The sequence below is a fragment of the Lepisosteus platostomus genome, chromosome 8, assembly GCF_059453375.1.
Source record: "Lepisosteus platostomus isolate fLepPlt1 chromosome 8, fLepPlt1.hap1, whole genome shotgun sequence".
Lineage (NCBI taxonomy): Eukaryota > Metazoa > Chordata > Actinopteri > Semionotiformes > Lepisosteidae > Lepisosteus > Lepisosteus platostomus.
This window is the reverse complement of record NC_142618.1, coordinates 47,167,010-47,190,550: the sequence shown is the minus strand read 5'-3', so window position 1 is coordinate 47,190,550 and position 23,541 is coordinate 47,167,010. Positions and strand designations below refer to the sequence as shown.

Genomic DNA, 23,541 nt, shown 5'->3' with positions numbered 1-23,541 from the left:
GTGGTACAGTTTGTGTAATGAGTTAATGAGTCCGTGAATCATGAGTTACAGTATGTGTGTTCATGCACAGACTAATTATCATCATGCAGATCTACCTCAAAATTTGTTACCCCCTGGCATCAACTCAAATCATATTAGAAGAAACCCTAGTGGTACTTTGCTCTTGCATTCCCTTATACTTTTAAGGCAGCACTGAAGGAGTCCTAAGTTCATCTTTGTTGCACTGCTTGTTATGCTTTTATTTTTTGAACTCTCTCTCATGTCCTGTTGCAATGCAATTATATGAAACAGTGAAAGGACTGCAGAGTTCCCGTTTCAAGTCATTATACAGCAGACAGTGGGGATGACGTCAAAGCTATTTGTGTTACAGCACTAGTTTGTATCTGCAACGTGTTACTAAAAGAGAAAACCAGGTGTCAGACTCTTAAAGGGAACAGATCTGTCAGCTGTAAAACAAAAAAGACCAGGTCTGATTCCCCATCTTATAAAAGCAGGGCTGCAGAGCTACATTCCCATTGATATGTCCAATAATTTACCATGCTGTCAAATTTGAAAAACAAAACTGCTTTCTGCTTTATAATTCTTGACAAGGTTTTCTTGGACAAGTTATGATGAAAAATCTTACATCCTGCTCAGAGGACTGAATTGTGACCTAGGCTTGATTAAATGAAGAGGTTATTTTGTTTTTGGGGTCTCAACCACAGCCCAGATAATACAGTAATGTAGGGTGGTCTGTATTAGATTGCTTCTGGGAAAAGAAGTATTTCTGATCGACAAAAGACTGACAATTATGCTTTGCATAATGAGACTTTTAAGTCTGTCCTCTATGAAGGAGCCGTCTTTTGTGTAGTTTTCCCAATTGATCCAAAGAAGAGGTTTTTAATAACGTTATGTGTACTTATGACAAAATGTGCTTATTTTTTCAGGTCTTATTATAGCCGTTACTGTAGAAGTCAACTATTTCTCAACCAATCTAATCTGTAGAGCATTTGAAAGGAATGTTTTGATGCAGCTTCCCTGTTCTCTGTAGCCATTGAACCTCTTACTTTGCACAGGAGGCAATTGTGAGCCCTGCTACAAAGGAGGGAGGTGTTGGAGGGGGATGGGGAGCCATCTTGACATTCGTGGTTGACAGGATCTTCGGGGATGGTTAGTTTTTTAAAGAGAAATATTGGCATCAGTATTATTCATAGCCCTGTTCACAGGACTGGGCTTCACTGCAGACTCTTATTGTTTCCATGACCCTGACATAGCCCGTGTCTCATTAGGGCGTAAATTAAATTTAAAAACAAAGCTTTATGAGAACCTTTGTGAACCCGAATTGATGTGTTTTATTATTGCCCTTAGGTGACTCATATCTTGTGACAGCAACATGGAAACTGCGTCTCAGAGAGCAGAGAGCAGAGAGCATACGAACATTTACAGACGCCATTTCTGAAAACCAGATTAAAGTGTAATTAACATTCCAGGAAATGCCATGATTGATTGATGGACCGCATCTGTGGCTTGATTGTTAGGATAAAGACATGTCCTACTCATGGATAGGCCTGCACCAAATATATGCATGATATTGTATGTGAGTAGATTGTGGAGCACCTTGACTCAGCTTCACAGAACCCTCAGTGAAATTGATTAATGTCTGCAAATACAAGGCAAATCCAGAACGGGAAATGTTTTGTATAGAGAATTAACTCTAGAAAACTGGAAAAAGCTTTCAACAGGAATACAAAAGAATTACTGTAGTATTGAACTGATCAATACACAACAGTTCACCATACTATATGATCAATAAAATGTATAATATAGTAGAAAGTAATCCTTATACACAAGTGGCCTGATTCTGACTGTGGGCAAACTACTCATTTTTAGCCATTTTCACACAGTGGTATAATAATGAAAAATATTTATGGGGAAAACATGTTTGGTAAATAATTGGCACTAAAGTCCATTTCATAAACACATGGACACTTTTGAAACATTAATTTAAAAGTATTGAATTTTAAAGTCCTCTGAGCTGTTGACTTCAGTATCTTATTAATGAATAATTCTCAATGGATACAAACATATATATAGTACAATAAAGTAGTAGATTGTACTGAAGTAGTTTAGGAAATACTATACTATTATATGTATTATAGTATAGTAGTTAAGTAATTATAGCAATTAAATATTTACATTACAATCCTGGGTCTGGATCCATTTGGATACCATTTTGGAACCATCAGTATTGTTTTGCTCGTCATGGCAATTCTAAGGCTAAGGACAATAGTTCTTCGGAAGGGCAGTGACGTAGCGCTTGTAATATAATCACTTTGCATGAATGTAGCCTGAAAAAAGGGTAACAACTCATTACGATGATTAAAGCATCTGATCTGGCTATAAGATAGCCATATAATTAACTGAAGCATTAAGGTATTTAGAGGAAATTCCTGTAATTCCTTTGTTGCAGCCATGCTTCTCTAATGTCCCATCATTTCTGCATGGCAGAGCATATTCTGAGCTCAGGCAGAATATTTTTGCCCAGAATATGTAGTGCTGATGTTTATTAGGCACTATGTGTTGCTTTCCAAGATTTCTATAGTCTTTGACCCTATTAAAATGATAAGAAAATAATCCTATTTGTGTTTGATTTACATTAAAAAGAAAAGTACTTAGGGTAGACAGTGGCGCAGTGGTTAATTTTGTTGCTTTGCTGTAGTAAGACCCTGGGTTCAGTTCCTGGGGTGCTATCTACATGGGGTTTTTATCATCTCCCCTTGTTCGCATGGTGTTCCTGCAGGTTCTCCAGTTTCTTCCCGTGGTAAAAAGAGATGCTAGGTGACTTTGGTGAAATTGGTCCTGGTGTAAGTGTGAGGCTGCGTGTGCCCTGTGATGAACTGGTGTCCCATGCAGGGTGTACAGTAGTTTGCCTTGTGCCAGTTGCTTTCTAAGTTAGGCTACAGATACCTCTGCTACTCTGCACTGGATAAGGAGGTTCATAAAATGGCTGGATGGAAAAGGACTTAATTTATGGAGTTCTCTCACTGAAAAGTAAAAATGTAGATGTGATTATTTTGCTTTGAAGTGCAATTAGGTTTTTCCTGATCTCTTATTTGTGAAAATGCACCTCACTCTTGCTATATAAAGTCAATATAGACTTAATGTACTTGGACATTTGCAGAAAAGTCTTGGAAGTGAGACCTTATTGTGAAGGAGTGGTTTAAATGTCTGTATCACAGCAAAAACACATTTAAGGATAAGCAGGAACGATACTGGTTTATTGTGTGTCACATTGGTGTAAACTTGTATAAATTGTTAGATACTCTATACAAATCATGTAGGTGTTTTTACAGAGACTGGATTGTGTGTGTACACCCAAATCCCCATTAAATTAAGGAAGAGTCAGTCCATTTCAGTACATTTGAGGTGCACCTACTGAATTAATGATTCTGATCTGGGACATTGGCAATATTCCTTTTTACAGGTGCTTTAAAAGAGATAATTATTATACAATTGTGAATAACAGCTTAGGAACACAGAGTACCACATGCTTTAATTTCAATGTAGTTGCTAAGTGTCCTTTATGAGAGGCAGGGTGAGTAGCATTTGATTTCTCCAATATGAGTGTCCACATTTGTACAGAGCGGTGTCTTGTGTGTAACAAGGTGACTTTCCTTACTGCTCTTCAGTGTCCTGCCTTTGTAACACATCGTAGCCAATCACAATGAAGCAGCAAGAGTAAGCAGCCAGTATCAGGATAAAAAACACGTCTTGTCAGTCCGAACTGCATAGGAGAGGACAGACAGGTGTTTATTTATGGGGCATTGGCTCCTTTCAGCTATAGCACCTTATCTGTTGCAGTACTTCCAAAATGATTGCTGCAAACGATTTGATCTGCTATCTCAAAATGTGGATCTAATAGCTCACACTATTAATGATAAAAGAAGTGGATGATCTCTTTAAACTGAAAAATACTACAAGGTGTTTAATTTACAACTGGTATTCCATGCAAGCAATGAATTCTTTATTTGATCTGAGATAAAAACAGTTTTAAGAAGGCTTTATTGGATTCTATCATTGAATATACCTGTAGTAGTATTCTTATTCTATTAGGATTATTTATTGATTATAGCCCATAGGTCTGGCATGACATTCTATTTAATTATTTGGAAGAATGTACAGAAAGGCAGATGTTTTGAAGAAGCAGTTTATACCATCATTGTTTCAAGTACTATTTGGTTGTCATCACTGGAATTTCATCTAAATTTCAGTAGCATAAACTATAAGCAGCCTTGCTTGTATAATCTAACCCAGTTCATTTCAAACAGTACAACTTATCAGGTGGTGTGTAATTTTATTTGTACAGTATGCACATGCTAAGATGAAAATGTTTTCACTTTTAATAGGCTTACAAAACGACAATACATCAAAGTGAGAATTTGTTAACCAACGATTAAAGAGGCACAAGTGCTACATTAACAGTAATGCCATGTAGAAGGTCAATTTTAATTTTCTCTGTTATAAATACTTCTTTGACCCTCTTATTTTGATTGTTTTGTCTTTTACATGTCACCGTTAATCTACAGAGAGTGGCTTTGCTAAATAATATTTTGAGAAGCATAAGTGCAAACATGACCTTATCATGCTGTGGTGGCACATGTATGTCAAATACTGATTTGTTTTGTCTGGAATGAGAGACATATGGGACAGACACACCTGAAGTCAATTTGCTAAAACAATATAGCACCTAATGGATATATAGTTTTCGTGGAACAGTATCTAAACAAAAATGGCATTTCTTTTAATTGTAACACCTAGGCAGAAGTTTGGGGGCAGAGACAAACTCCTCAGCTTCACCAGTCTGTGGACTGTGTGGTAGGACTGTCCAGTACGTCCATTCTCATTACCAACTTGTAGCTCCCTCGGCCAAATGAGTCAAGACCAGAATAATATCTCAAACTCATCAATGACCACTGGAGTATTCTGAGAATCCAGCATCTATTTGTAGTTCTAAAATTCCTTCTGTGTTTATCAGTAACAATAGTAAGTTGAGAGGAAAGGTGCATTATTACAGAGACAAGAGTCATGCCAAAAGTGTTCCAACACCCAACACCTGGTCATATTATCAGAGAACATTGTTTGCTAGCTGACTGATTTCCACATCACCCGCATTTGTTCTGATGTTCCGTAGATACAACAGTATCGTTGACATGAAGCCAAGACTCCTGATTTTCTGATTAATGTTTGGAACATTTTACAGAAGACTTCACATAAACAAATAGAAATGAGATGAGTTAACCCTTTGGTACAGCATGTTCTGTTTTGAAGTTATGTGCCCTTTGACTGGTGAGTGAATTTGATTCATTTGAAAGCTCTGCCCAAACCCATTGATATTTGAAAACCCTTACTTTCCTGCCTCCCTAAATGAAGTGCAAATGCATAAAGTATATGTGACATGCAGTCCTAAATGCCACTTTAGACTCCTATTTTTTTCCACTCCCTTGGATTGCACTGTGTAAAGGGTTCTACTGCGATGCCTACAGACAGGTGTTCAATACAGACACAATGTAAAAACCCTGACGTATGCCTGAAAGGCTACTTTTGTAATGCACGCTTTACACACTTGCTTCCAAGCCCATAAATTAGTCTGTTTGTGAAGCATTCTTTCCTTCCAAATGCTATATATATTCAACAACTGGGACATTTTAACAGGTTTAACATCTAGACAAGCCTTTTAGTGTAGATCATTGATACTGATAAGAGAAAACATTGGGGAAACATTAGAGAGACTTGTACAAATGTCATTAAATGTAGCTTGGATATTTTGTTTTATTATCATAAAGCTAACATGTCAAGAGCTGCCTACACTTTACCTGTGCTGGAGTTTTGGTGTTGAGTGCTTGTCAAAAGTGTCCCACATTACAGTGTTTGTACACTCAGTACTGTAACACTGTCTGTCTGCTGAGTGACGTGTATTCTATTGTTGCGTGCTAGTGTCTTTAATAAAATACTTAAAAAGGAAAGATTCAATATGAGATCAGGATGTGGGTCCCCATCGCAAATGTAAGTTGCTTTAGATAAAAAGCGTCAGGAACAGTAACAGTAATGAAAGGGGCTGATTCTAACCTACTTCTGATTCTCGTGAAATAAGTTTTGTTTTAAATCTCAGAGAACCTGTGTTTTCTACACTTTTCATTTCTGAGACTTCAGCTTTATTTCCTCATGCTTTTTTAAAGTAATTTAGCAAATTCCAAGGAGAAAAATGACTTAACCTTGTAAGATTGACAAAACTCTGTTAGTGAACAGAACATGTTTATGTGCTGAACTAATTAATACATTTTATGTGGTGCAAGTGGTGGAACAAATAGGATTAGAGAGAAACCTAGCAGTGTGAAAGAATGCAAATTCCTCTATACAGTCACCCATTGTATATTTAAAATGTAGATTAAAAAGAAAAAAAAATGTATTTCTTGTATTCTTGAGAAACAAGTAAAGGTTTATTCCGTCCTGAAAAGAGACCCAACGTTTCAACTGTGGAGCCTTCTTCAGGTGTGAGGGGGAGTTAATGAAACATGGGAGAACAAAAGACAAAGTAGCAGAGAGAAGGAGGGGAGTGGGGGAGAAGGAGTACCTGCACTCCGGGAGAACTGGGAGAGAGATGTGAAGTCAAAACCTACCTACTTGAACATCTAGTCACAGTATACCACTTAAGCAAATTAGGCGAAGTAGGGCAGTGGACCAAAGTAGCACTTTCTTTAGTTAATAGAGACATGCTGTAATGGAGCTTATTAAAAAAACAAAAAATTGTTGACTTTTGACGTGTTTGAAGTTCCGTGCTTTAAAATCCTCAGCCCTCTTTTGGCAAAGCCTGCCTAAATCAAGCTCATGAATAAAACAAAACTAAAACAATGAAATGAGAATCTGAGGTCATAAATGGAGATGAAGCTGGGTGCACACTGGAAATGTGCAGTGCAGGAAATGTGAAGAGCATGAAGAAAGTAAGGTGAACCCTAGTGAATTATATGTAACAAAAAAGTTAGAGTGTGTTTTATTTAGTTTTTTTTTTCTACACCCACTGAAACAGCACTAACTTCCTTGTTGCAACAAGATAAAAAATACTGGTCTTTTACAAGTTACATGTGCGTCCTTCACTAACCCAAGGGCTATATAAAAAGTTATGAGTTAAGCATTAAGAAACCTGATTTTGTAAATGGGAATTTTGGCTTCATGCGAAAGTTTGTTTTATAAAAGCCAAATATACTTAGGATATATACAGTTGGAAGAAGCAAGGACAGAGAAGTGATTTATTTTTAGGGGTTCAAGCAGGGAGCTGCGTCAGCAAACTCTGGCTGCAAAGGAACAAGTAAAGGTTAATTCCATACTGAAAAGTAGTTCGAAAAAACAATTTTTTGGCTGTTAAACCTTCTTCAGGTGTGATTTATTTTTTATTAACTTTCAAAACACCCTTTACGATTGTGAACGAACCATAACATTTAATTTTAAATGTCACAGCACAGTGGAATAGAAAAATCAATGTTTCACAGGACAGTCATGGGATGATATTTAGAAGCTTTTAATTAATTAAGCTTCTCTCAGAATGATCAATACTAATACACGGATAAAATTCTTATTCCAGTCTGCTGTGTATCATTTTAATTGGCCTTGAAGGAAAATTGTTACTTAGAAATCAGGCTCCGTGGTATGTTTTAAGCAACACAATTGTCTATCAGTGACCAGAATATAATTTTATTTTATGGGCATAGAAAACGATGTATAGTGTGTGTCAGTCTAAGTGAGGGGTCAAGTGAGGGTACGGTCTTTTAAGAAAACATCTGAATTGACTTTAGCCTTTAACACAGAGCTTACATTTTTACCAACTCCCCCCCCTGCATTTTCATCATTAGTAATGTGCTTTCTACTCAGAAAGTATGTATTGCTGGAAGTAGTTTATTTTTAGCTTTATATCACAATCATTGCAAATTGTCCATGCCAACCACTGTGCAAGGAAGAAGAAGAAGAAAAAAATATATATTTTTCTTACTCCACAATGACAGCAGTGTCATCACTAAACATGACATGCTTTTAGAAACACTAAAAATAAATAATTACAACCATGCAGGGGCATAATAATCCCAACATTTATATAACAATTAATATTTTTAATATTTTGTACAGCTGTTATAAAAAACAGGATATCTTTGCACCAAGGAAGCCAATCAAACACTAGCAGAAAGCAGAATCTCTTAGCTCCTGCCTGTGCCTCTACAGTTCAGAAAGGCAGGGGTCATATTACTGAAAAAGAATGACACCGGACAGAAACAGATGTCACAAAAATATTTAACTTATTTGGTGTTTCATGGGACGCAGACATACAGTATATACAGTATATTAAATGCTTAATTGTTTATTTTAAAAAATGAAAAGGAAAACTGTAAGCTATAGTTTCTGTATTGCTATATTTTCTAAGAATACATCACATCCTGAAATCAAATCAAAAGTTTATTTATCAAATGCACAACAATACAGTGTGCAGCAGTAGTTGCTGGCAATGAAATGTCTTTTCTGCGAGCTCACAAAAATCACAAAATTAAGGTTACGCAAACAAGGCTACATAATAATAGATGTAATAGAAATTGAATAAAACTCAATATGTATAGAGCTGCTATGTGTCCATGGTGTATGCAATATATACAAGTAGTGTAGTATGCTGAATACAATGAAAACTGTATGTCCATGTAGCCATTACAGGTGATTTGATAAAGGAGCTGCAGGTTGGCTATTTAGCAGTCTTATTGCCTGGAGGTAGAAGCTGTTCCGTAATCTGCTGGACTTGGACCGAATGCTTCGGTACTGTTTACTGGACGGTAGGAGGGAAAACAGTTTGTGACTGGGATGACTGGGGTCCTTGAGAATGGACCTGGCCTTCTTAATAAGGTGCTAGCATTAAGCCTCTTATTAGATTTAGATGCAAAAGTTTGGTTTTCAGGCCAGTTTGTGTCAATATGGGGAAGGAAGATGTTGAGTGTGAGTTTCTTTCCTGAGCAGTATCTCAGTATCTCATGGAAAAAAAAATACAGAACCCTTCATCTGCAGGATCATCTGTGAGTACAAAAGCCAACACTCCTGTTTGGTGTGATCGGTGACCAAAGCAATAGACATAAATGAGACTGAAAATTTCATTGAATGAGAAGAGAGATAGCTTTGGGTTGCTTACTGAGATGGCAAAACGTCCTCTCACATTTGTGAAAAGGCTTCTGCATAGAAAAGTGCAAATTCATATACTTGAGTAGATTTTCAGTGATCTTCACTCCTACCGATTGTGTAGTCCATAAAATGGGACTGTACATGAGGAAACAGCAGATTTGTTTCTTCTCCGTAAAAGAAACGATTTTTCTCAGAGCTGAAATCCAAAACTCAGACTTCTCACTTCATGTTGGCGTCATTCATCTGTAAAAAACTGCAGCATGCTTTAGCTTGTGTGGCATCACAGTATTTTATCACAGTTTCCTATTATACGCACGCTGTTGCCACAGTAGAAAACCAACATAGATGAACTGCCAGATACACACTCTGCTCATCAAAATGAAAACCACGATATTTGATAGTTATCAATTAGGATTTTCATTTTCGTCCAAAAATAATTTTTCCAATTAAGAAATACAAAGCCAGGATGTAGTAAGAATCATTCCCCAATCAAGACCCCCAAGAGAGTTTGGTGAGTGCATTTTTGTTTTATATCCATTCTTGGAAACACTACAATAATACAACCAGTACTTTCACAGTAATTAATTCTGAACTATATTTTACTTTTTTTTTTACGAACAATACCTGGAGTCCCATAAAAGTATGGCATTTGAAACAACAGCGTGGTCTAATTCTTCTTGCAATAATAAGACAATGTCTGTTAATACTTAAAAGCATAAAAATATCGAAATGTTTTAATGAACTCCAATCACTAACTTACCATTTGTTTTATTACACAATGGACTTAATCACAGTTATTTTTAACTTCTCAGTAAAAATATAATTTATCAGTAGACAAGATTCATTTGTTTAGTCAAGAAGGAGATTAGTTAAGAATTGCCTTTTTTTCAGAGGATTTGTTTTTTACTTTTTAATGATCTGTCAACTTGTATTGAATTGCTAGGCAATTGAATTTGGTCCCTGGTTCATGCAGCACTTTGTGTACCTCTGTGAGTGGATTTTTACCCTAGTCAATTCCCTGGTCTAACGAGACAAATAAGTTATTTAGAAGATTAACTTGAAGAAGCAGTTCTCCTTTACAGAATACAGTGAAAACACTTTTTACAGCAAATAATGTATCGTAACATTCAATTTCTTCTTATTAAAATACTGATGAGACAAAGCTTAAGAGAACTAGAATTGGCTAGGATAGATCAATAGAGTGGATGGCAACAACTTAAAGATATTCTGCCTGGAACACAAAAGAGATTCATCCCAGTAATAAGTAAATTAAAGTCAGGAGAGCAATGGCCCAAATGGTTAAATAAATCAATTAAGAATGTTGTAAGGACAAGAAAGCACTTTGGAAAGTATTCAAAAAAAAGTATCGGATCCAGCTTAAGAAAGGGAGTATAATGAACTGCAAGAGCAGGTTAAAAAGGATATTGGAAAGGCCAAGAGACATATAAAAAGGACTATAGTAAACTAAGCTTCTTTTGTTATAGCAGCACAAGAACAATAAAAGATTAACTAAAGTGTCTCAAAGAAAATGGAAAAGTTCTAGATGATGACAGGGAAATGTCTTTTGTCTTAAAATTAACGTTTCACTTAGGTGTTTAGTAAGGAAAGAGACAGCATGCCTCAGGTTGAGCAAATAAAAACAAATCAAGTGATGTTACTGTAGTAGATTTGCATACACAGTGCTTCCTGTGGTTCTCTACCTCAGACCATTCGCTGTGCTCCTACTTGATGCTGCCACTGATGTAGTTTAACGGGGGGGTGTCTTTGTACAAAAATGGCAGTAAAAATGATGTCGCAAGGTCTATGTGCACACTTTCTCCAAACTCCACATCCAAATTCTGAACTTAACTCAACCTAATGTACAATGTTGTAAGGGAAGAGAAATACAGTAAGTAAACTTTGTTGTAGGCAAAATCCATATAGCGACATATACAGTAGAACATATCTTTTAAAATGTTCACTAAATGTTACGTGAGATGGGATATTATTGGGATATTAACAATATTATTTATAACAGAACAAATGCTTTTGTGGTGTATAGTAATGTGGTATTTGTAATAATGTTTGATAATGCTAAAACCCATGTCATACTCGGAGGGTAATGAGTAGGTTTTGCTAAACTGACTTTCAGTGAAGACTTAGTTTGCTAATTCCATTTTAAAGGGAGGTATATGTAGTAAAACATGAAAAACAAAATCCTACAACAAATAATGTTGTTACATTTGATCATATCCCACTTTAAGTACACTTAAATCAAATCAGACTTACAACAGCAAATAATTTTAATACACATAATACCAGATAGTGGTGTAGTATGCGGTATCTAGCGGGGCGGTGCGGTGGCTCTGTGGCTAAGGATCTGTGCCTGTGGCTGGAAGGTTGCTGGTTTGTATCCTATGACTGGCAGAGGAATCCTACTCTGTTGGGCCCCTGAGCAAGGCCCTTAACCCCAACTGCTCCAGGGGCGCCGTATAAATTGCTGACCCTGCGCTCTGACCCCAAGCTTCTCTCCCTGTGTGTCTCATGGGAGAGCAAGTTGGGGTATGCAAAACGACAAATTCCTCATACAAGAAATTGTATATGGCCAATAAAGTGATCTTATCTTATAGTCTCTCTTATAGTTAGAAAATTCGTCAAGTTCACGAATGATACCAAAGTTGGAGGGTTAGCAAGACCTATAGAAGCAGCAAAAGAAATGTAAAAATTTAGTTTAGACACATGCAGGGTGTTAGATGTAGTTGACAAAAACATAAACCACAAACATAAAATGGGGAAAGTCAATGCTCAATGCTAAAACATCATTTTATCTTCTAGTTTAGACATTGTAGGGAATTTTATCTGCATCTATTTATCTACATCTTTCTGCTTACTTAAGTGTTTACTTATCCTCTTATTTTAGTATTGTCTGTATACATGACCAATGACCACTTCATCAGCTGTACCAGATTCTAGATAATTGATATCATTGAAGTACAAGAATGTCTGAATGCACATACTTCTTATCCACTACTGTACTTATATCACCTCAATATAAGCATTTACATTAGGTCTTAACCCTTACTGTTTTTATCCTGTAACCAGTTCTCACTCCAAGCACACATTTCCCAAAAGGACTACTACCTGAAATGTAAGAATTAATCTTATATATTTTTTCAACTTATTAAGAACTTTAGGAAAAGCCTTTTGAAAAAACTAGTACAAAATATGTACACTCTGTGCGTGCAACACATTTGATGCTTGTTCAAAGAACCTCTAAAAAAGACCTATTTTAAATCCATATTGACCTCTGCTAAGATCTTATTTGTATATAAATGATCCTTTATTCATCAATATTGTTTCCTTACTTTGTAACGTTCTGTTAAATGTAATAGATAACACACTTATTACTCTGTAATTACTTGGTTCAGTTTTATCACAGTTTATATGAATAGGCACTGCATTAGTAATTTTCCCTAGACAGTTCCCTTGAGTGACTTTTGAAAGAGTTGTGTTAATGGCTTAATAATAGCATCCCTTGCTTCCTTATAGTACATGCAATATGGTAGGCACATGCAATGGAGATTTTTTAATCCTATGTACATCTATTGCCTGAAACACGTCTGCCACTTCTTTGCTAATGTAATTTAATACAGAACATTGTACTCACAAAAGGCTGAAGTATATTGTCGATTTTTACCTTGATGAACCTGAGAATTTAAACGTGAATCAGTTTTTAGTCGAACAGTAATGAAAAAATAAAATGTTGCGATGAAACCAGAGGATCTCAGGATTAATTAGGCTACTGGGAATAACGGGACCTTCTTAGGATTTCAGTGAACTGTGAATTACAGGTAAAATAAAGATCTTAGCAGTACTTTCTTGGACTCCTTGTCAGGCAAAGAAGACATTATTATTATTATTATTATTATTATTATTTTTGCTAATACTTATATAGCGCTTTTCTGGACACTTCACTCAAAGCGCTTTACAGGTAGTGAGGACTCCCCTCCACCACATGGATGATGCGACGACAGCCATAGTGCACTAGAAAGCTCACCACACATCAGCTATTAGTGGAGGAGAACGGACTGATGAAGCCAATTCATATACTGTATGGTGATTATTAGGAGCCCATGATTCGTAAAGGCCAGAGGAAATTTGGCCAGGACACGGGGGTAATACCCTTACTCTTTTCGAGAAACGTCCTGGGATTTTTAATGACCAGAGAGTGTCAGGACCTTGGTTTTACGTTTTATTCGAAGGACGACGCCTATTTAACAGTAAAGTGTCCCCATCACTATACTGGGCATTAGGACCCACACAGATGGCACGATGAGCAGGTGGCCTCACTAACACCTCTTCCAGCAGCAACCTTAGTTTTTCCCCAGGAAATCTCTCATCCAGGGCTGACCAGGCTCACACCTGCTTAGTTATGCCTGTAAGCACTGGGGAGCCCTCAGGGGTCACTGTAACACTGAGAGCTACGAAATTCCAGAAAAACTAATCCCATCCCACCCTCACTGACCCATCAGCCCATCAGTTGAATAGCAACATGACCCTGACTCAAACCTGAAATCAAAGAAATCGTCCTGCACTCAGGAGAGTGTTTGGACTGATTGAGCCACCTGATTGTCCCCTTGTAACATATAAAATTGAAATGGAATTCCAGTATAGCCGCATACAAGAACTTTACAATTACCATAAAAGCCATGTTTCTGTGGAGAAATTTATAATAATGAAAATGTTGACCTGATTCACATGTGCAGGTGGTTAGTCATGGCTAATATTTACACCGTAGCAAATTCTGCCAAGAATGCCAACGTTATTTGTAAAATAATCCAAATCCAAATCAAAGGAGATAAAACATTTTGGCGAATAATTCATCATAGAATGACCATAAATAGGAATATATGTGTAAGAAGAGCTGATAAAAGTAGGAACTTAAAAATGTGCAGTAGTTATGCTCTGAGATACATTCTTGCACTGGTGTAAAGAAAAATGTCTGATCTCTACTGGGCTGAAAGTCTGCTCCCGCAATAAAGTTTTCTTGTTATTTTGTGGAAACCAAAATGTGCTGAAGTAGCATCAGTTGTGTTTGAACCTAGTTTTGTTTCTTTTATTTTTTTGTTCATTTCCTTTTTCGTCTTTGTCAGTGTAATGTTTTTCTGTCAGCTGGAAAATCATTTCGCTCTTTTTTTATATTTTCGGAAATTATACAGTTTTTAAATAAAAAGGTTTGTCGCATATTCTCCACAATTACTAGGCCTACAATATATGCTATGCAGAGTTTTATTCATGCTGTGTGTTCCATTCAGACGCTCAGAGGTCCCTAGTGATATGTAGAACATTGTCTGCTAATTTGAAACAGTGTTAATACAAAATAAGATTGTGGAATGCTGAATTCAAAAATTAACAAATTAATTTCATTATAAAGTAGGGCTAATAATGAATAAAACATGAATTCTTACTGTAGAATAAAGGCTGTAGAAGAAGATGAGTTTAATAGTGCTTTATGTGTGTATGGAAGTATGAGCAAAAACTATCACCATGGAGACCAAAGCTCTGTGTTTGGACCAGTGATTACAGCTACAGTAGATGGTGATTACTGACGATACAACAAAGCTATAGATAAAAACACTTTTGTACATTTCTCCTGCCTGATAATACTCTAATAAGTTTGCACTTCTTTTGTCCTGTTGAAAAGCTATTTAATGCTGTTTTTCTTTCCTGATCAATTGTATTAGCTGATGGTAAAATATAAATGTAATTTAAGTCTGCATTGCTGGAGGCAAAAGGAACGTTTTTCCCAAAACGTAAGAAAGTTTAAAAATAGGAGCCTAAGTGGTGTAATGGATAAATAAGGAGGATTTTTAGGAGAAGGAAAGTTCTTTATAGAGCATTTAAAGAGATATCAGAAAGACAACAGTGACTATAAACAAAGTGTTAGATTTCTCCAATCCAGTGTTGAACTCAGGATTATTATATACTAAGTACGCCACTGTTATCTTAGAAATAATGTGATGCATAGCAAAGGTTTGACAAATTTCTCATTTACAAAAGGGCATTAAGAGTATTACTGTCAGTGGACCATGTTTCGCACATTTCATTGTATTGTGTACATTCAGCGAATGCAAAGGCCAGCTACGTTTTTTTTTTACATTATCCTGTCTGATATATTTCAGAAGAATCAGCAAATTTGCCTTTCACATAACTTCGAGGTTTAATATCAGATATGGATGTTATGAAAGAATTCATGATGCACCTAGGCTCATATTAGACTCGTGTTTGACTTTGGTGTAATGCTCATTTAATTAAACCATCAAGGTAGCAGCTTTTGAAACAATGTCTGTAATCAACTCAGCCAGACCCCCTGCCTTGGGAACTGTTACATTTTTTCACTCATTTTGCTAATAATAGCTCCTTCTGCTGTTAGAATGACAGCAGTCGAGCAGCTGAACAGCACCCTTCTGAAATACTTTAAATGAAAGACAACCTGTTTACAATAACAATTTCAGTGATAACTGTTCCACATTAAGTGATAAAAATGAATGTCAAAGTTATAGTATTTATCATGTTTCATGTATCTCCGGAAAATGACAATGAGATTCTTTCATGTGAAAAATATGTTAAGATTACAGGGGGACTTAATATTAGACCCACTAATTTTGGAAATCAAGACATTTAGACAAAAGTCAACAGAATATTTATATATTTCTTTCTCTGTCCTGCAATATGTTAAGTCCTGGAGTTGTAAATGCACATACAGATGTAGTATGCAAGCCTTTGCCCTGATAAGTGTCAGGTTATGGGCTCAGGTCCTGCTGCAGACTTCTGCTGCTTTATCAATTGAGTGATGAACTTTAACCCAGTCGATCCAGTCCACCCAGTAAGTGCTGGGGGCATTTCTTGCAGTGGATCCCCAATGTTCAGCTGTCCGAACACAGTTTGTGCTTAGATTACTTTGTGCACAGGAATATGAATCTACTAACAAAAGCTACCAAGACACAGGAGAATGACAAAATGATGATGCCAAAAAAACACATTTTCAAAATGGACATTTTTGAAGAAAAGATCTTAGTCTCCCCTCATTACACTTTCCTGTGGTGCACACATCTTCAAAAGCAAGGAGAAAAAAGTTGGATTTGGAATATTATGTTTATGTGTTTATGAGTGCTTATACCAATAGGTTAAATGTTAAATTTCACCTACGGTACCTCATCAAGAATATGTGCGAGAAAAATGACTCTTCAAATGAAAGAGCCACGATTCCATTAGATGCAAAGTCTGCTGATAGAAAATCTTTTCAAAGGTATATACTCTGATGTAAACCAGACACAGTTAGAGTATGATTACACTGCAGGCATGGTGAGAAAAAATGGATCTAGCTTTAATGCAAGAAAAAAAGTGAAATTCGTACATTGTATAAAAACATATGAGACGTTTCTTACAAGAGGTCATTAGCACATCAAACCTGAAATTCTTGTTCCATGCAGTTTTGCTACTAGGTTTTTCCAATTTGTTTCATGATAATTTTCTTGCCATTGAAATAATAAAAAAGAAATATGCTTTACTTTCTTAATTGTGTGTATTACTGCAGCTGAAGGACTGGCAAAACCATGCAGTGAGGGATTGGAGTAGAACAGCGCTATTAATTTCTGGTCCTGGAGGGCCTCAGGCCATAGGTTTGTAGGCTTTTTAACTCATCAGTTCCCTTAAGTTACTGGTTAAAGTTATAAACTTTGTCCAGTGAAGACACTAATTAGTAAAATTGGGCAGACAGGTTGAACCTCCAGGATAATGACTAGACACCCTTGCCTTACAGAAAAATAACCAAATGAGAACTTGATGTAGATTGAAAGTACAGTATTTGAGTGTGTTTACCTGCACTTATATTGTATACAGGTAGATCAAGATCTTTAAAAACTTCAAGAACAATCGTTTATGTGGTTAGCATTTCTGCCTTGCAGTAGTGGGGCCCTGGGTTCAATCCCTGGGGTGCTATATGAGTGGAGTTTGTATATTATAACCTTGTTCACATGGGTTTCCTTCGGGTGTTCCAGTTGTCAACCACAGGCCAAAGACATGCGGGTAAGTTAATTGCGTTCCAAGAACATTGGCTCTGGGGTGGGTTCATGCGTGTTTGTGTCTGTGTGTATGTGGCCTGCAAAGAACTAGCATCCTCTCTGGCGCCCTTTACTTGCCAGGATAGGCTCTGGCTCCATCTCTACCCAGAATTGGATAAAAGTAGTCGGAAAATGCATAGATCTTTTGGAAGGAGATCTGTAACAAAGCTTTACCCAGCATCCTCAGGCATTCCGAAATGTTGACACCCGTGGTACCAGAAGCAGAAAAGTATATATTACAAACATAACTTTTACTTTTAATACTAATTAAAAAATAGCTAAAATTTTAAATAAAAAAACAAACAACTTCTGCAATCTAGATAAGCCGTTGCCCAAGGAAACAATTTTGCTGAGCTGTGGAACATCCCCCCCACACACACACTTACACCAGGGCCTATTTCCTCTGAAGCTCCTTAACCTATCAGTATCAGTATGTCTTTGGACTTTGAGAGGAGAAATGCAGGGCTCCAGCATTATGAAACAAAAGATCTAAATACTGTGCCAGTCTCCACCCCAGTTCTGTAATTACTGAACTAATCTATAACAGGAAATGAAGCAGAATTTGCCTACTTTGGGAAAAAATGTGTGGAGTTGTAAGCTACAGTATATATTGTCAGCTCCATAAAGAAACTTACCATAACATACTGTAGCTGAAAGAAGGCTCATATCTACTTTTATGCAGCTAGGAAAAAAGATTCCTAAACTTTATCAGGTCAGACCTTCTTTGTGGCTTTGCTGGAGAATGGGGAATTTCCCTCCATACAAAGAGTCATCAACAATGGATTGCTAGAAACACTGATAGAAAGCAAGGCAAGCTAAAGAAATGCACAAGAACAATTACATTTTCAATGTCCATACAGCTTGTCTTTCAACATTAATACAGTACTTCTGTTAAGTAGCAGGGAATGGAAGGCAAAGCAGTAAAGAAAATGCAGGCATCCAGCTCCCTTGACATGTTGTAATTATTTCCTACAGCACACAGCGTGAATCTGAAGGAACAAATAACTCTTTAAACCTTGACATTCAGCTGTGTCTGAAAAGCCTGGGATTGAAAATCAGGAAGCTCTGGGCAATTGTTAAAGACAATAATCCCCAAAATATCTTTTTCAAGGATTTTCTTTTGTTTTTCTAAAGTTGCATTAGTCAAAAATAAACGGCTTTTGTGTTTTCCTTTAAGTGATTTAAATGTGCAGATATAGGCGAAATATACACGTTTTGGTACCCAGTCCATATAGGGTTGGGAAATACTTCATTTGCTTAAGCTGGTTAAAAAACCTTACATCATAACTCAATATATTCCTTGAATATTTTAGACTAGACATACAAGTGAGATAAAAGAAAGGCCTCGGTTGATTTTGGAAAGTGTGTGGTCACTGTGTTAGTGAATAAATAATGTATGGATTTGGGATTTCATACTATTAGCTCAGGGAGCTCAAGCTAGCAAGCTCTGTAAACCTCAAAGATGTTCAGAATTGGAGATGTTTCCCCCTTCTGTAACCTGTAACTAGAGCCCTGATATTTTCATAAAGATTAAATTAAATAAAAGGAAATGTGCACCGGCATCGTCTTGCAATCAGTGTGAACCAAAAACAGATTAGTTCTCAAGATGTTGCAATTGACACGCTCTGGAAATAGTGGAGAGCCTTTGCTCTGTAGCCCTCATGCAAAAGCATTTTCTGGTTGTCTTTTTTTACTTTCTGTTAACAGAGATACTAGGTTTTAATATGCTTAGACTTCAAGTGACAGCTCATTTATGGCAAGTGAAATGCTTTTGTCGGTATTTGTGTGTAAAAGTCATGTTTCCACACGTAAAAGGCTCAAAGGTTCACTTGTTTTCATCAAAATGATTTGGAGATTGTATCTGACAGGAATTACCAATTACCAGTCCAGACTTTGAAAACAATGTTTAAAAACCCAGGAGGGACAGCCTGAGGAATCGCTTCTAGCACTTTCTTGGCATTATGGAAGACCAATGATTTGTGACTCTTGCCATTAGAAGGCTCAGAGCTGCCCTTATCCATTGAGGATGCCAATGGTAACAAGACTCTCTATCATCTGAATATTTGCAAAGGCTGATGAGTCACAGTTCTGTGTCTTGTTTGACATTACACCCCTACAGGAGAAATCCGTGTCGAGGGACATCTTAAAGTAGCAATATTGGTTTAGTGGTGATAAAGCATAATGGTATGGGAGACCATTAATTTAAGGGGAAGCAGTTAGTTTGTTGGTTTGTTGTTGCTGATGATAACCTCACTGAGGTTTTTTTCAGTTACGCTACAGCAATACCAGCTAATGCTCACATAAACACTAATGAATTTCTGGTGTAGACACTAGCTCAATCATAAGTTATGAGTGGGTAGACATGTCTGTATGCATTATCCATTTTAAAAAAGCGCTGCTTTGGCAGTTGCTTTTTTTATTTAGTTGATTTAATGAACAAACATCTACAATATCTCTGCCAGTCCATGCCACTCCATACAGTATGTGTACTCCTCCACAGGCTTATGGTATGACACTATGTAATACCATTCTTACAGTCCTGAATGCAGCATGGGCACAAAATCACATAGGACTTTTGAAAGTTTTTGTCCGAAACCTATTTACAAATGTCAGACTTTACATATATACTCCTGAAGCCAAAGATGTGTTACAAAATTGTTCTATAGTAACATACAATATGTATAATGCGCTGTATATGTGTTATACACATAATAATTTAAATTATAAAGTGGTGTTCTGCCTACTGAGAGGCATTAAAAATACAATTGGTTTCAATGTTTGTTGCATTTTAAAATGTCTGTAACTTAAAATGAACATATTCAACAATATGTACAATATATGGTAGGTATAAACATGATAATGTCCCCAGGCAATGTTTCCAAACGTTTCACTCATAAACTATTGTTTATAGCTTTCCTTATTTATTTCCTTTATGTTATTTTCCTTTCTTACACAATCATATCTTTTTTTTACTTTGTAATGACACTTATTTCAAAGTTTTTAGATAGCTGGGTTATCCTGAGTAGCATTTGCTTAGCCAGTTAATAATAATGGTCGTGTAAGCAGTTTTTGTTCTCCTGAGCTCTACTCCAGTATATCCTTGATCCAGTTCTGATCTTTTCTTGTAAATAAGTGCCCAGTCCTTTTGTCTTCGATTTAGTCTCAGTACTCTTAAAATGATGTTGCATACTTCTGATTGTGCTTAAACCATGTCTATGTCTTTCTCTTTCCTCGTTGTTAATGTTGATGTCTATCCATACAACATTCTTCAGGTAATTTATACTTTCTGTTTTGTGGCCTAGTTTTCACATCTGAATATCAAAAAACAGGCACCATACATAAGTCAAAGATCATCTTTTCAAGGTGAAGAGGGATTTTCTCCTTCAGAATCATTTTATACTATGTTACTTTTTTTCCAGACATTGGATTTTTGTTTAATGATTATCAACCAACCCCAAAAAACCCATCAATGTTCACCTCTTCTGTGTAACAGTATATGTTTACTTTCATTTTCGTTGAGAAGAGCATGTTTGTGGAAAATTGTCTTTTTTTGTAAGTTTATTCTCAAACCTGCTTTTATGCTAGCCTCATGCAGCTCTTGGACTCATAATTGTAGTTATTCTGTAGTTATTACGTCTTTGGAGAATTGTATATTATGACACAGTGTTCCCAGGAGACAGCTTTATATTACATTGAAGCGCTGGGGATTGGTTTGAATGCTTATGTTTCCAGTATAGAGAAATGCTCCAAGAATTATTTTTATTCTTCATGATGTTCTGGGATTTTTCTAAAGTAGTGGTTATAAGCCTTAGAAAAATATATAGTATATGAATTGTATGAATTAATTAATTATGCAGGAGTCCATATTAGTAATTCCATAATTACAGAGCAGCACATTAGCAAAAACCAGCAATAACAGTTTAAAAAATAGTTTTTTGGGGAGACACCAAGGTGTGGTAAATGATGGTGAATTCATGATGTCTATGCTTATGTTGTTCTGTTGCGTTGGGTTAATGGAGGAGAAGCATGGCTGTATCAAGAGACAGACTGACTATGTTCAGAAATGGGAGTGTGTGTGTGTAGGAACAGTGAGAAAGCTGTAAATTAAGACAAACACTTTGGACCAAGCACAGGCTGAGATGCAGCATGACAGAACTTCAGACTGGATAGAAACAAAGAAATATGAGTAAAGTTGTAACTACAGACACAGTTGAGCCCATCAGGAGAGAGACCAATATATATAGACAAATATTTCTCCACTGAGCTGAAAACATTATGAAGATTACCATACATTTACATTTCTCCACTTTTCTTTGCTGAACCATTTTATGCTACAGCATGTACTGTGCATATTAGTGTATGTAAGATGTTGTTTTTACAGTAGGAACTGCAGTTCTAACTTGGAGAAATTATTTTTATCCACTGTATTATCATTACTGGGTATTGCTGTTGCCAGTCCCACATTTTGGGCTTTATTACTTATGCATGAAGTGTTCTAAAAAATGCTGTTTTTTATCAGATGATATACATTACTACAATTTCCTGATTGTCAGCAACCATGTTGCCAGTGAAACAAAAAAATTGGAAAATGGAAATCAAATTAATTTCCATACATATTCACAGTCTCAACTAATTTTAAATGCACCCACACTAGCTCTTTATTTATGTAAAAACTTTAACATCTTCTTTTCTAGAAGTTAATATTATCTTAGGTTTTGTTTACACTAATGGTACAAGAAACATCTACTGAATTGCCTAGTGTAACACAGCAATTGAAATTTATTATACAGTACTAAATGTGAAGTTTTGCATGTAGTTAAATAGTAAAAGTTAAAAGCATACTATGGGTGGAATGGAATTAAAATGTTCACAAAAGGGAATATTAAACATTGTATCGGATTCTGTCTGCTTCAAGGTAATGCACAGATGCAGTAAATATATGTATTCCATTACCTTAAAAAATAAATTTACTGTATAATACAGTAGTAAATATATATACCGTATTCATAAATATGTACACTACGTTGTTTTAGAACATTAATATTTATTATTCAAGTACCAACACTTCAAATTGAAGTATCCATCTCTTTCTTTCAGTTGGATCACTAAATGCCAAGTGGCAAAGATGTGAACCTACTATTTGTTCAAGTTAAAGATCTCTTTCATTACAATGAAATAGCAAGTCTATTGCAAATCCTTTACACTTGTCATGTTATTGTCAGCAACAAATTGACGAGTGTAAATTGCTGGCTGGTGGTGCTGTCAAGCAATGAAGAGATGTGTGGAAGTACATGAACGGGTACCTTACTGAGGATGCTAGTTTCGGCAAGTGTGCCTGGTTATGTTTCCTCTAGATCAGACAGATTGCTGTAATGTCTTTGACTCTGCTTTGTTCAAGTTTTCTGTGGAGGTCATCTCTGCTGTCAAGCATAAAAAAAGTCATTTAAAGGGTGGGAGGATCTTTATTTTGACAGATGAGTACTCCATGCTACCTTTTCTTTAAGTTGCACCATTACTGTGATTAGAAAACAACATGTGCCTGACCTTACAAGTCATCGTTGTCTATGGCTGATAATGCACCACCTAAAGTTTTCTAAGTGAAACCAAAAACCTTAATACTTATATATTTGTAACTGTCACGTATAAGCATTCAAAGTTGTGAGAATGCTAAAATATTTATGTTCGTCAAATTAAATATAGAGGCAGTGATTAACATGTTGTTGATGCTGACTAAATGGAATAGTTCAAGAAACAATTTGATGGAATTCTTGGATCATTTAGCTGTTAGCTTTCAAAGAGCAAGATGGATTGATTTTGCACCTCTTGTTTTAATCTTTCTTATGTTCTGATGATCACATAGTTTACTGATCAATATTTAAAAGCTCCTTACAGGATTTTTCAGTTATGCATCCTAAGAATGCCCTTTGATGAGAGGTTGCTTATTATTTTGCTGTGCACATATAAAATATCCCTTTGACATCCCAAATGGATGGATGAATGGAATTACAACTGATCAACCTGACCTTTCAATGAAATAGGAGGTTGACTCCTAACAGCATTCAAGTGATGAGATTTGTTTTCCAACCTCTACACAGAAAATACAACCAATTTCCTTAAAAAAACAAGAAGATACAAAGTTGGTAGAATCTCTCAAATTTTAATTTAGTAGGAACTGGCAATGACAAACTAGGTTTTAACCCCAGATTTAAAAACAAGTCTAAAGTCAATTGCTACTAAACTAAAAACATGTATGTGC

At 36.2% G+C, this 23,541-nt stretch overlaps 1 protein-coding gene across 3 annotated transcripts in view; it reads left to right on the top strand.

The window, feature by feature from the left end:
• The window catches only part of tmem108 (transmembrane protein 108), an 87,675-nt gene that overhangs the window by 3,672 nt on the left and 60,462 nt on the right, over window positions 1–23,541 (top strand). The window contains exon 3 of one of the 3 annotated variants that reach the window (XM_088643739.1): window positions 5,171–5,325. The exons of 1 other annotated variant lie outside the window; for it this stretch is intronic. The gene's annotated coding sequence lies outside the window, so the exon portion shown is untranslated. Of the gene's footprint in view, window positions 1–5,170; window positions 5,326–9,590; window positions 9,695–23,541 lie in introns of those variants that run through there. One more of the 3 variants, XM_088643740.1, reaches the window with a different exon arrangement.